The following is a 12155-nucleotide window of genomic DNA, read 5'->3' as shown; positions in this document are numbered from 1 at the left end:
GTTATACTCCTTTCTGAAGCTCCGGAGAGATGAGGCACCACTGTTACCTACACAGAAGAATCTTCTGAAGATACTAAGAGAGATCCGTGTACTGGAAGATCTCCAAGACCACTTCAGTATGCTTTAGGCCCCCAAACAGTGGTACTGAATTGTTTCATTTCTCTCAATTAGACCATGGAAAATGTAGGATAAGATATCTAGAGATGATTCCACTTCCTTCTTTATCATCCAGATGCCACATCTAATTTTTACCTATGCAAGCTTAATGGCTTACTACAAGAGGGCTTTTTACAGAGAAGGGAAGTTATACCCCATCCAGAAGGGGTGAGTTTCTACCATGGTAGAAAGATTTTCTGGGCGACAAGACGGCAAAACCACCAAGGTCATGATGAAGTCATTAAGGGATAACCAGGGTTCTTATCTTTTTCCTTAGGCAATATTGACATCTGCCTAAAAATGGTGGGTCTCTTATACTTGGCAGCACCTTACAGTTAACAACTTGACATCATATGATTTCATCAGACTCACCATCAGCTCTAGGAGGATTTAAAAATAGCATTCCTTTTTTTAACCTGATGTGAACACAAGGCCTGATAGAAGTTAAGGGTGTGAACTTTCTAAAAAATAAATGAAAGAAAGCAAGAAACAAACAAAGAAAGGAAGAAAAAAAGGAAAAATAAACATGGTTCTACTGTCGATTTTAATTGGATAGGATAGGTCTCTGTAATAGCAAAAAATTAAACCCCAGGGTTTCCCTAGAGGACTGGTGATTGGGAATCTGCACTTCCATTTTGGTAGAGGGCAGTGGGGTGTGGGGAGAGGGTTAGATTCCTGGTCAAAGAAGTAAAATCCCACAAGCCTCACACAACTTGGCAATAATAATAATAATAACAAAGTCCCATTAATTTAAAAAACAAAACCGAAAAAGTCTACACCCTGAATCTCGGTGATTTAACACATTAAAAGTTTATTTTTCTCTCCCATCCCAGGTGCAAGCAGGTCAACTTGTATCTCTGCCTTCTAAAATAAGCAGTTTCCAAGGGAGATGGCAAAACTTACCCTATCTGCTTTGGCCTGAAATGATGCATGACTGACTCCAGTTCCGCTGGCAATAATTAGTTAGTTGTTGGGCATGGGAAATGTAGTTTAACTGAATGCCCCCAGTGCGGGGAACATAGCACCAAGCATGATTTGACCTTCACCTTCTGCACGATAAAACCCAAACTCTCCAAACTAGCCTTCTGGCTTTTCACAATCTGACTGCCCCTCCTCCCCCATTTCTCTCCTCTCCTGCACCATGCCTCACTGGATACTGTATTCCAGGAAACTATTATCTTTTGGCAGAAATGCCTTTCTCATAGCTTTTTCTTCTGATATCACATCTCGGCTCAGTTGCCCCGTCGTCTGTGAAGAATTCAGATTTCTTTAGGAGATCAGCACTGCCACTATTCTTATGTTTCCAAAGCACTTCAAGTCTTTGTGTGACAAGATTCTTCTCTTGACATGCATGTCCGCCTACACACACACACACGCACAGACACATGTGTGTGCATAAACATAGGCTGACACACATACAGAAACATACACATATACATGATGTCAGTCATTTTAAGGCAGCTCGAGATCCCACTACCCCTGGGGCAGTGCCTGACAACATGGTAGACAAATCTTCAAAACATGTTTTATTGAATGAAAGAGCATATTGAGAAACAATCTGTGTAACAAGTTTATTCCTAAGGTCTCAGCAAATTCACATGAAAACATTAAAGTAGATGGAGTCTTAATCCTTATTCTCCAAGCCATTGGGTTGAACTTAAAGGCACCATGATTTGGGGGAACTCCTGACACAGACGGAGAAGCGTAGTAGGCTACCGTCCATGGGGTCACAAAGAGTTGGACACGACTGAATGACTTCACTTTTTTTCACTGACACGATAGCAAGCCCTATTGGTGGGGTGTGTGTGTGTGTGTGTATGTGTGTGTGTGTGTGTTTTAGTCTCTTGGTCGCGTCCAACTCTTTGTGACCCCAAGGATTGTAGCCCGCCAGGCTCTTCTGACCCTGGGATTCTCCAGGCAAGAACACTGGAGAGGGTTGCCAGTTCCTTCTCCAGGGAATCTTTCCAATCCAGGGATCAAACCCACGTCTCCTGCATTGCAGGCAGATTGTTTACCATGTGAGTCACTAGGGAAGTCCAGATCATTAGACCTAAAGCAAACAACATCCAGGTTCTGTCTGCTCCCCTTCCCTTGCTGCCAGCTCAGCTTCCATATCTGAGGCTGGAAAGCCATCCACTTCTGAGCCCTAAAACACCTGCTGGGTATTGAGAGAGTGTGTTAGTGTTCACATCCCTGCTCTCTGTTTATGTGTTCTGATGCCTGATTATAGAAGCTCAGTCACAGAGATCTTCTGCAAAGTGCAGAGGACAGAGAGTATCACCTGTGGACAACAGGAAGAATCTGCTCCAGTGGGGTGAATGGATCAGCCTTGTCTACTAGAATGTCAATCAGGTGGTCACACACGTTTCCTGTCTGCTGCCTGTGGACACTTCAAGCAGAAAAGGTATTTATCCTGTGAACACTGAGACTACAGCTGCTTTCACTGTGTAGGGCCCTATACTAGGGACTAGGGAGTCAAAGAGGATTTATCATTGTCCTAAGGGGCTGGGAAACTAATATTTTCATTCAACAAATATTACTAAGATTATTTAACCTTTAAAATTTTTAACACCTATAGATAAACATAAATAGTTTTTCTCAATTTAATTTAAATTTGAAAATAAATTAAATATCATACCTAAAAATAAGTCATGCATGCATACTAAATTGCTTCAATTGTGTCCAACTCTTTGTGACCCTATGGACTGTAGCCCACCAGGCTCCTTTGTCCATGGTGGTTCTCCAGGCAAGAATACTGGAGTGGGTTTTCATGCCCTCTTCCAAGGGATCTTCCTGACTCAGGGATCAAACCCATGTACCTTATGTTTCCTGCGTTGGCAGATGAGTTCTTTATCACTAGGGCCACCTGGGAAACCCCCAAATCAAAATATAATTCAGAATATAATCTTTTAAAGTATATTCTTTTCCTTCCCATGTCATGTACTCCTTTATGAAGTTGAGAATCACAGATGGGCTTGACTGAGTATTACTTTAGGTACTGGGGTTCCAAAGATGCACAAAACAGGTACCATATTGTCAGACAATTCTGTCTAACAGGGGAAAGGTATACTCAGCCAATAGCTATGATGCAAGGGAAGAGAAGGCAGTCACTTAGAAGAAAAGACAGTGGGGGGATGACAGAAGGAGGTATAAACAAATTAAAAAGAAGGATTTCTGCATAGAAAATCAAGTTGATCTTCATTGAAGATAGGTAAATGGAAGCTTTCAGTTTAGATAAAAGAGTTAAAGAGAGGAAAAAGACCCAGGTGGACCTTCAGACTAAACAATATGGATTTTTTTTTGTCCTTATAGGCCATAAGAAATCTTTAGAGTTTTATTAGCAAAATTGCTAACAGTGAAAACTGTGATGAGAGAGATTAATCAGGCTGCAGAGTACTGGGTGGGAATGTAGGGAGGGAACATTGAGGAAAGAGAGTCAGTTATGATGACCCAATGAGAGGTGTCAGTGCTCAGTAAGATAAGGATTGCCTGAGAGTGGACAGGAAGAAGCAGGGGGACTTTCTGTCAGATCATATGCAGGGCTCGGGGAATCAGAGAAGATTGGCAGAGGCAAGGAATGACGATGACATAGGGGCTCAAATTGATAAGCTGATTCTAAAATGTATGTGGGAAGGCAAAGGAAATTGACTAGCCACATTAACTCTCAAAAACAATAAAGTTAGGGAACTCACACTGGCTGGTTATGACCTTCTCTAAAGCAGTAGTGTGGTACTGAGAAAAGCATACACATTCAGAAATGGAACAGGATAAACAGTCCAGAAATAGGCCCAGTCATATCTGGTCAATTAATTTTTGACAAAGAGATAAAGGCAACTCAATAGAGAAAATCAAAATTGTTGCTGGAACAAATAGATAATTACGTGTAAAAAAGGAACTCCTGCCCAAACCTCACACCCCATAAAAATTAACATCAAATGGATCATATATCTAAGTGTAAAACCTAAAATAAAAGAAAAAGAAAACATAGAAGGCAAACTTCGTGACCTTCGATTAGGCAATGATTTCTTACATACGACACTAGTGGCACAGTCCATAAAGGAAAAATTTGATACATTGGACTTCACTAGGAACTTCTATAATTTAAAAGATGCTATGAAGAGAATAAAACCACATACTAGGAGAAAATATCTATAAATCACAAATAATTTTCATCCAGAAGATACAGATAATTCTTAAAGCTCAATACAAAGAAAAAGACCTCAACTTAAAACCATAGCAAAGTTTCAAACAGACATATCACCAAATGGTGACTAAACACATGAAAAAATTCTTAACCTCATTTGTTTCTGGTGAAATGCAAATTAAAACCTCAATGAAATACCATCACACACTCATTAGAATGACTAAAATAAAAATATACTGAAGATATCAAGAACTGGCAAAGATAGGAAGCAACCAACTAGAACCATCATACATTACTGACAGCAAAGAAAATGGTAAAGACAGTTGGGAAAACTTTTTGCCATTTTCTTATAAAGTTAAACATACATTTATTACTCAAGTCCAAAATCCTACTCCTGAGTATTTGTCCAAGACAAATAATGTAAAAGCCTCTATGTCAATACTTACAGTGGTTTTATCTTAAATTGCTAAAAATTGGAAGCAACTCAAATGTCCAGTGGCTAGAAAATGGATAGTTCAGTTCAGTCACTCAGTCGTGTCCGACTCTTTGCGACTCCATGAATCGCAGCACGCCAGGCCTCTCTGTCCATCATCAACTCCCAGAGTTCACTCAGACCCATGTCCATCGAGTCAGTGATGCCATCCAGCCAGCCATCTCATCCTCTGTCGTCCTCTTCTCCTCCTGCCCCCAATCCCTCCCAGCATCAGAGTCTTTTCCAATGAGTCAACTCTTCGCATGGGGTGGCCAAAGTATTGGAGTTTCAGCTTTAGCATCATTCCTTCCAAAGAAATTCCAGTGCTGATCTCTTTCAGAATGGACTGGTTGGATCTCCCTGCAGTCCAAGGGACTCTCAAGAGTCTTCTCCAACACCACAGTTCAAAACCATCAATTCTTTGGCACTCAGCTTTCTTCACAGTCCAACTCTCACATCCATACACGACCACTGGAAAAACCATAGCCTTGACTAGATGGACCTTTGTTGGCAAAGTAATGTCTCTGCTTTTGAATACGCTATCTAGGTTGGTCATAACTTTCTTTCCAAGGATTAAGTGTCTTTTAATTTCATGGCTGCAGTCACCATCTGCAGTGATTTTGGAGCCCCCAAAAATAAAGTCTGACACTGTTTCCACTGTTTCCCCATCTATTTCCCATGAAGTGATGGGACCAGATGCCATGATCTTCGTTTTCTGAATGTTGAGCTTGAAGCCAACTTTTTCACTCTCCTCTTTCACTTTCATCAAGAGGCTTTTTAGTTCCTCTTCACTTTCTGCCATAAGGGTGGTGTCACCTGCATATCTGAGGTTGTTGATATTTCTCCCGGAAATCTTGATTCCAGCTTGTGCTTCTTCCAGCCCAGCGTTTCTCATGATGTACTCTGCATATAAATAAAATAAGCAGGGTGACAATATACAGCCTTGACGTACTCCTTTTCCTATTTGAGACCAGTCTGTTGTCTGTGCAATGGAGTATTACTTGGCAATAAAAAGGAATAAACTTATAGATATACAGAACAAAATGGATGAATTTCAAATGCATTACGCTAAGTGAAAGGAGCCAGATTCAAAATGCTGTAATGATTTCATTTACATGATGTTGAGAAACCAAAACTCTAAGGACAGAAAGCAAATCAGTGGTTGCTGTGAAGAGGCTGACTACAAAATGGCACTGGAGACCCCTTTTAGATGACAGAAATATCTATATCTTGATTGCAACAATGGTTAAGTTTGTCAAAACTACAAAACTAACATTCAAAGGATGACTTTTCCTCTGTATTAAGTACTACTTAATAAAAAATTATTCTATAGAGGGTTTCTCCAATGTCAACAGCCATGCCACCTCAAAAAGACACTCAGAGAGTCTCAAAGAGTGAATGAACCCTATCACAGACTTAGCACTTTCCTTGGCATAAATATAGGCAAATAATCCAGGATATGGCTCTATGAATGTTTTCCAAGGGTCCTCCTTATTTCTGCTTTACAAGTAGACATTAACCATTAGCCATTTAGTATGAGTCTTTACTATGCAAGCTTCCCTGGTAGCTTAGTGGTTTAAAAAATCATCTGCCAATGCAGGAGATGCAGATTTGATCCCTGGTCCAGGAAGATCCCCTGGAGAAGGAAACAGCAACCCACTCCAGTATTCTTGCCTAGGAAATCCCATGGAAGAGAGAAGCCTAGCAGGCTAAGTCCACTGGATCGCAAAGAGTCAGACATGACTTAGTGACCAAAAAACAACAACTATACTATATAATATTTACTACTAGGGAGAAATATTGATGATGATACAAAATTTTGGACCAATCAACAGCAGAGGTGAAAGGAGGAGGTCCTAAATAGGCTCCTGAAGATAGCAATGTTACTTGGTTGACCCCAAAGTTATTCTCAACCCTCTTCTCATTTTCCCAGCCACATACTCACTAGCCTAGTCTCCCTTGCAGTAAACAGTAGCACAGTTTGAGAAACTTAATTGGAAGTCTATGAGATTTCTGATAAAGATTCCACTTTTCTTTGATAGAAGGAGAAAGACAGGGCTTGAATTTTCCTTCCTCTCTTGAATTCAGACACAATGCATGGCGCTTCAGCAGCCACTTTGCAACCACAAAAGAAAAGCTAAGGCAATTTCAAAGAGTTCAGGACAGCAGCTATGTATCTTCAGATTTCTTATTGTATGAAAAAAATATTTGTTTAAGCCACTGTAATGTAGGCTTTCTTTTATTTTTGAGTCGTAGACTTGACCAAGTGATACAAATTCCAAGTACAAAACTATATATCCAGGTTGCTGAAGCCAAGCCCTTGGAAGTGGACCACAGAGAATCAAATAGACATTTCATTTATTCTACATTTGGGCGGGGCAGGGGCTGGCTGTGCTCATGTTTTTCATCCTACTATTATCTATTGTCTAGATTACTGTTATCTAGATTACAAAAGGATTGAATAGAGTTTTATAAACATTGAATCAAACAGAACTGTATGTTTCCCGGTAACCAAGAAAGAGATAGTTTCTCCTCCTTCCCAAAGAAAAGAGCCCTAAATTTTTCCAAATGATTCTTCACATTTCAGATAATGACAGTGCTATTCACTTAGGTAATTTTATGGGGAAAAAAGAAATCTGAAGGCACTTTTAAAAACATTAGTTCAAAAAACTACCTAAAACATTAGCTCATTTTTTTCATGACAGCTCAATAAGAGGATTTTTATTCTCTTCCCTGATGCACAAGGAATCATCCTTTCCTTACAGTTTAAACAAGCAAGGAAAGTGCGAGAAATGGGCTTTGGGCCTCAAATCAGTTCTATATTGTGCTACCCTGAGCACATCACACGGCTTCTCTGGATCCAGGCAGCTCAGCCGTGAGAGCAAAACAATAACGATGTCCCTTCAGGATGGTGAAGAAGGGAAGGAGCCAAGTCTTAGGTGAGAAGTGACGTTTTGGGTGGGAGCGGGAGGAGGGTAATCATGGAATTCTACTCAATAATCTCCTGGGAGGGTCCTACCAACCCAGAGGGTTTCAGGGGTGAGGGTGGGCTAATGCCCTTCTCCTTAAAGACCAGCCTCACAGACCCTTTATCTCAGATTTATCCTCCCAAACTCCCCACCCACTGAGATTCTCCATCCTCCCACACTCTCCCCTCACCCAAACTATTCTCCCTTCTTAAAGATAAATAAAATAAAAACTCCCCGGGACATCTCTCCTTTTTAGTTCCATTGATAGTTCTTCTACGGAAAGAAATAGGTGGCTGTAGAGAAATAACAAGCAAGCATAACTTTGACATGATTCACAAGAACCCAGACTAAGCTTTCGCATTCTCTCACACACCATATTTCTCCCTCCCCAGCCTCCTCTGCCTGCCCTCATCCTCACCACGGCATTCAGTGTGGACTTGGCATGCATGCAGTGTGTGCTAAGTGGCTTTAGTCATGTCAGACTCTGCAGTGCTACGGGCTGTAGCCCACCAGGCTCCTCTGTCCATGGAATACTCCAGGCAAGAATACCAGAGATGGTTGCCATTCCCTTCTGCAGGGGATCTTCCCGACCCAGGGATCAAACCTGTGTCTCTTACGTTTCCATGTTGGCAGGCAGGTTCTTTATCACTACATGGAATTTGCATGCTCTGCTTTTAAAAAAATTCTTTTTCTCCGCCTTTTGCTTAGTCCGCCTGTTGTCCCCCAAATTTTTTTCCCTCAATAAATCGATTCCAAGTATTTGCATGAAAGCCATTCTGAGTAAACAAATTCCTTCCCTCGGGTGTCTCTCCCACAGCCTTTGATCTTCCAAGGTTATTTGCATTTTTTAAAAGAACTTGCTTCATTTAAATAAACCCCTACTCTCCTGAGCATACTGGACATGAGATAGCAAAGGTTACTTAGGATCTAGAGGATTGTTGGAACTTCTTGAAAAAGCAGCAGCAGCAGGGAATAAGATTCCCCTTGATTCCTCTTCTTCCAGCTCTTGAAGTCTCCTTGCCTTGCTCTTCTGTTGGGCAGGAGCTGTGATTCACCCCGGCCAGCGGTGTTCCAGGCTCTGCACTGGACGAACGATTTCCCCACAGCACTCAGAATTCCATTTGCATGCAGGTATTGAACCCAAGTGTTTGCTTATGAACAATTATTCACAGCTCTTAATTTAATAAAAAATGAAAGAGAACACTGTTAGTACCCAAGTGGAAGTTTCCTTTCTTTCATCTAGTATTGTGCACCACTGCCCTTGGCAATCCATACCTATAGAAGATATTCTTTTGATTAAGAATAAATTTGATTACCTTTCCAATGTGTTCAGTCCCTTTTGAGATTTTTTTTTCTTTTTTTTTGGCGCAGGTTGGGATAAAAATGCAAAAGGTATTCAAGCATACAGAAACTATTAGAAGACTTTATAAACTGGAAAGCACTAGTCAAATTTAGGACAGCAATAATTCACAATGCTAAGCATTAGAACTTCTTGTACCACACTGCACTGTGTGTGCGTGCTCAGTCATGTCTGACTCTTTGAGACCCCATGGCTTGTAGCCCACTAGGCTCCTCTGTCCATGGGATTTTCCAGGCAAGAGTGGGATTAAACCCTGGTCTCTTGTGTCTTCTGCATTAGTAGGTGGATTCTTGACCGCTGCACCACCAGGAAAGCCCATGCTAATCATTAGTGAGATGTAAAAAACAAAATTTGAATAAATGAAAAGGCATGTGGTGCTCCAGGACAGGAAAACTAAATTTTGTGAAGATGTCGGTTCTCCCCAATTTCTTTATAGTGTTAAAAAACTTTAATCAAATCTTTAATGTGATTGTTTGAATTTGACAAAATAACTTAAAAGCTCAATTTTAAAAAGGTAAGTAAAGCTAAGAGATTTGAACATAAATGTTAATGAGGAAGGGGGATTTTTCTCCATCAGTTACTAAAAAATATAAACCTGCATTAAGCAAAACATTTTAGAATTAGCACAGTAATGGACAGGTTCATAATAACAAATAGTTTGCTTTAAAAATAAAACCTTAGTCATATATGAACTTTAACACTACAAAGAAACTACAAAAAATAGTAAGAAATGAATATTTTGGCAGTTAGAGCACTGGGTGAATGGGTGGTGAGTCTTATCTCATGTAAAGTTGTAAGATCAATTTCAATTGGATTTTGTAACTAAGTTTTTACAAAATAGACAGAAAAAAAGCATACTTATTAGACTGATTTCAGATGAGCAAGAACTTTCTAAGCCTAACAAAACATTTAAACAGAAACAAAAAACTAAGGAAAGTATTTTCAACAAAATAAATATATAGCATTTATATACATATAAATATTTATAATATTACATATTATATATTATTTAATAATTATACTAAAAATATAACATGATTAAAGGTCTTAATATATAAAAAGCTCTCAGAAAAAGTGGTATTTATAATAGAAAAAAACAGGCAAAGAAAATAAAAAGCATTTTAGATTAAATGTAGAGTTAAAAGAATGCAAAAAAGCTTTATTTGCTAGTGGCTTGAATAATACAAAGTTAACCATGAAACATAATATGGAATATATCAAACTGGTAAAATTAAAGACAAATGTTACAAAAGTATATGACAGTCTTGTAGACTGGTGGGACAGTAAATACAAACAACTAAACAAATGCACACAACTTGCTGTGTATTTGGTAATACATAGCAAGCCTAAACAATATATTTACATATTGACTTGGTAGATTTGCTTGCAGGATTAAACCTTAAGAATAGTAAAGAAATATTCAAGAAAAGTTTTGACATGGTCTTACGTGTTAAACTATTTCATGTAGTACACATCTGACAAGAGAAATTTAAAATTGTAATGCAACCATAAGATGGAATATTAAGGAATATTATGCACCTATAATAATCATTGTTCCTCATTCAATGCTAAAGATTTTTAAGCACAATAAACTGCATATATAAAATATTCCAGTTCAGTTCAGTTCAGTCGCTCAGTCGTGTCCGACTCTTTGCGACCCCATGAACCGCAGCACGCCAGGCCTCCCTGTCCATCACCAATTCCCGGAGTCCACCCAAACTCATGTCCATCGAGTCGGTGATGCCATCCAGCCATCTTATCCTCTGTCGTCCCCTTTTCTTCCTGCCCTCAATCTTTCCCAGCATCAGGTTCTTTTCCAATGAGTCGGCTCTTCGCATGAGGTGGTCAAAGTATTGGAGTTTCAGCTTCAACATCAGTCCTTCCAATGAACACCCAGGTTGTACAGATATTTCAATATTACATAACCAGAAAATATGGAAAGGAATATACCAAAAGTGGGAAAGTGAATGAGAAATTCTCTCTGGAAGGTGGGCATTTGTCTTTGTCTTTGTACTTTTAAAATATGTTACTAAGTTTTGACAGTGCATATTACTTTTATTATCAGAAAAGACAAAATAATCATGTATAATACACCATGCAATGTCTCAAATATATTTTGCACACTGTATTTCCATGAAAGCAAGTGAAAGAATCAGTTTCCTCTGCAGACAAATGACAAGGGAGGCTGAAAAAGGCATCTGAAAGCAGACACCTTTGTGGTAGAGAAGCTGGCCAAAATGGGGGGAGGGGAGGTACCAGGTAATGAATTGGCCCCCAAGGATCACACATTGAAGGGTCTGAGGACCTGCCAGTGTCTCCCTAGTAATGAACTGTGTGGATGCAAGTGCGATTTGCTCTTCTAATAATGAAGGTTATACACTTTCAAAGCTAAAGCAGAATTCAGGAACTTAGTGTATACATAATCACTGTATGCAGTGATTCTCCTATTTCATTTCTTTCTTCCCTCTCTCATTTTGCTCCTCTTAGAATATTTTCCCACTCTGATCCCAATAGGTAGTTTAATAGTGATTTCTGGATTAAGCGTGCAACCTGTGAATTATCTATTTCTTTAAAACTCCATTTTCCAACTGTGTTGTTTTTCTACTATCATTGGGAAGGTCTGACCCATAAAGTGCACTTGGTTTCCATGTTGAGAACTGCAGGAAGGTGGATTAGACAGAAGCACACATCAGGGTTGGAGGACCAAGCCCGCCCAGGGCACTGGCCACTGCTGGGAACTAGGGCTTCTGAGCATAGGCCCAAGGTGATGTGGCCAACTCCATCGAAATCCAAGAGGCTCAGGCGGAGTGGGAGCGATGCTTGGAGTCAGGCAGGTGCCTGCATCTGTCGACCTTGGATAGGTTCCCAGGGAGCCTATAAAGTGACTGATGAGAGGTGGAGGGACTAGTGTTCAATCCTGGGCTGGGGAGGCTTGCATGTAGGGGGCCAGATAGAACACAGGAGGCCAAAGAGACAGGCAAGGGAATGCAAGGACAATGGAAACCAAGGAGGATGACCAGCTGTCACAGGGTATACACTAATCATTAGCTTTTT

General features: G+C 40.0%; 1 protein-coding gene across 1 annotated transcript in view; it reads left to right on the top strand.

The window, feature by feature from the left end:
* The window catches only part of NPSR1 (neuropeptide S receptor 1), a 152951-nt gene that overhangs the window by 6513 nt on the left and 134283 nt on the right, over nucleotides 1–12155 (top strand). The window lies entirely within an intron of this gene.

Source organism: Bos javanicus, chromosome 4, assembly GCF_032452875.1.
Source record: "Bos javanicus breed banteng chromosome 4, ARS-OSU_banteng_1.0, whole genome shotgun sequence".
In the NCBI taxonomy this organism is placed as follows: domain Eukaryota; kingdom Metazoa; phylum Chordata; class Mammalia; order Artiodactyla; family Bovidae; genus Bos; species Bos javanicus.
Note: the sequence above shows the minus strand (reverse complement) of the source record. Positions and strands in the feature narration are given on the sequence as shown.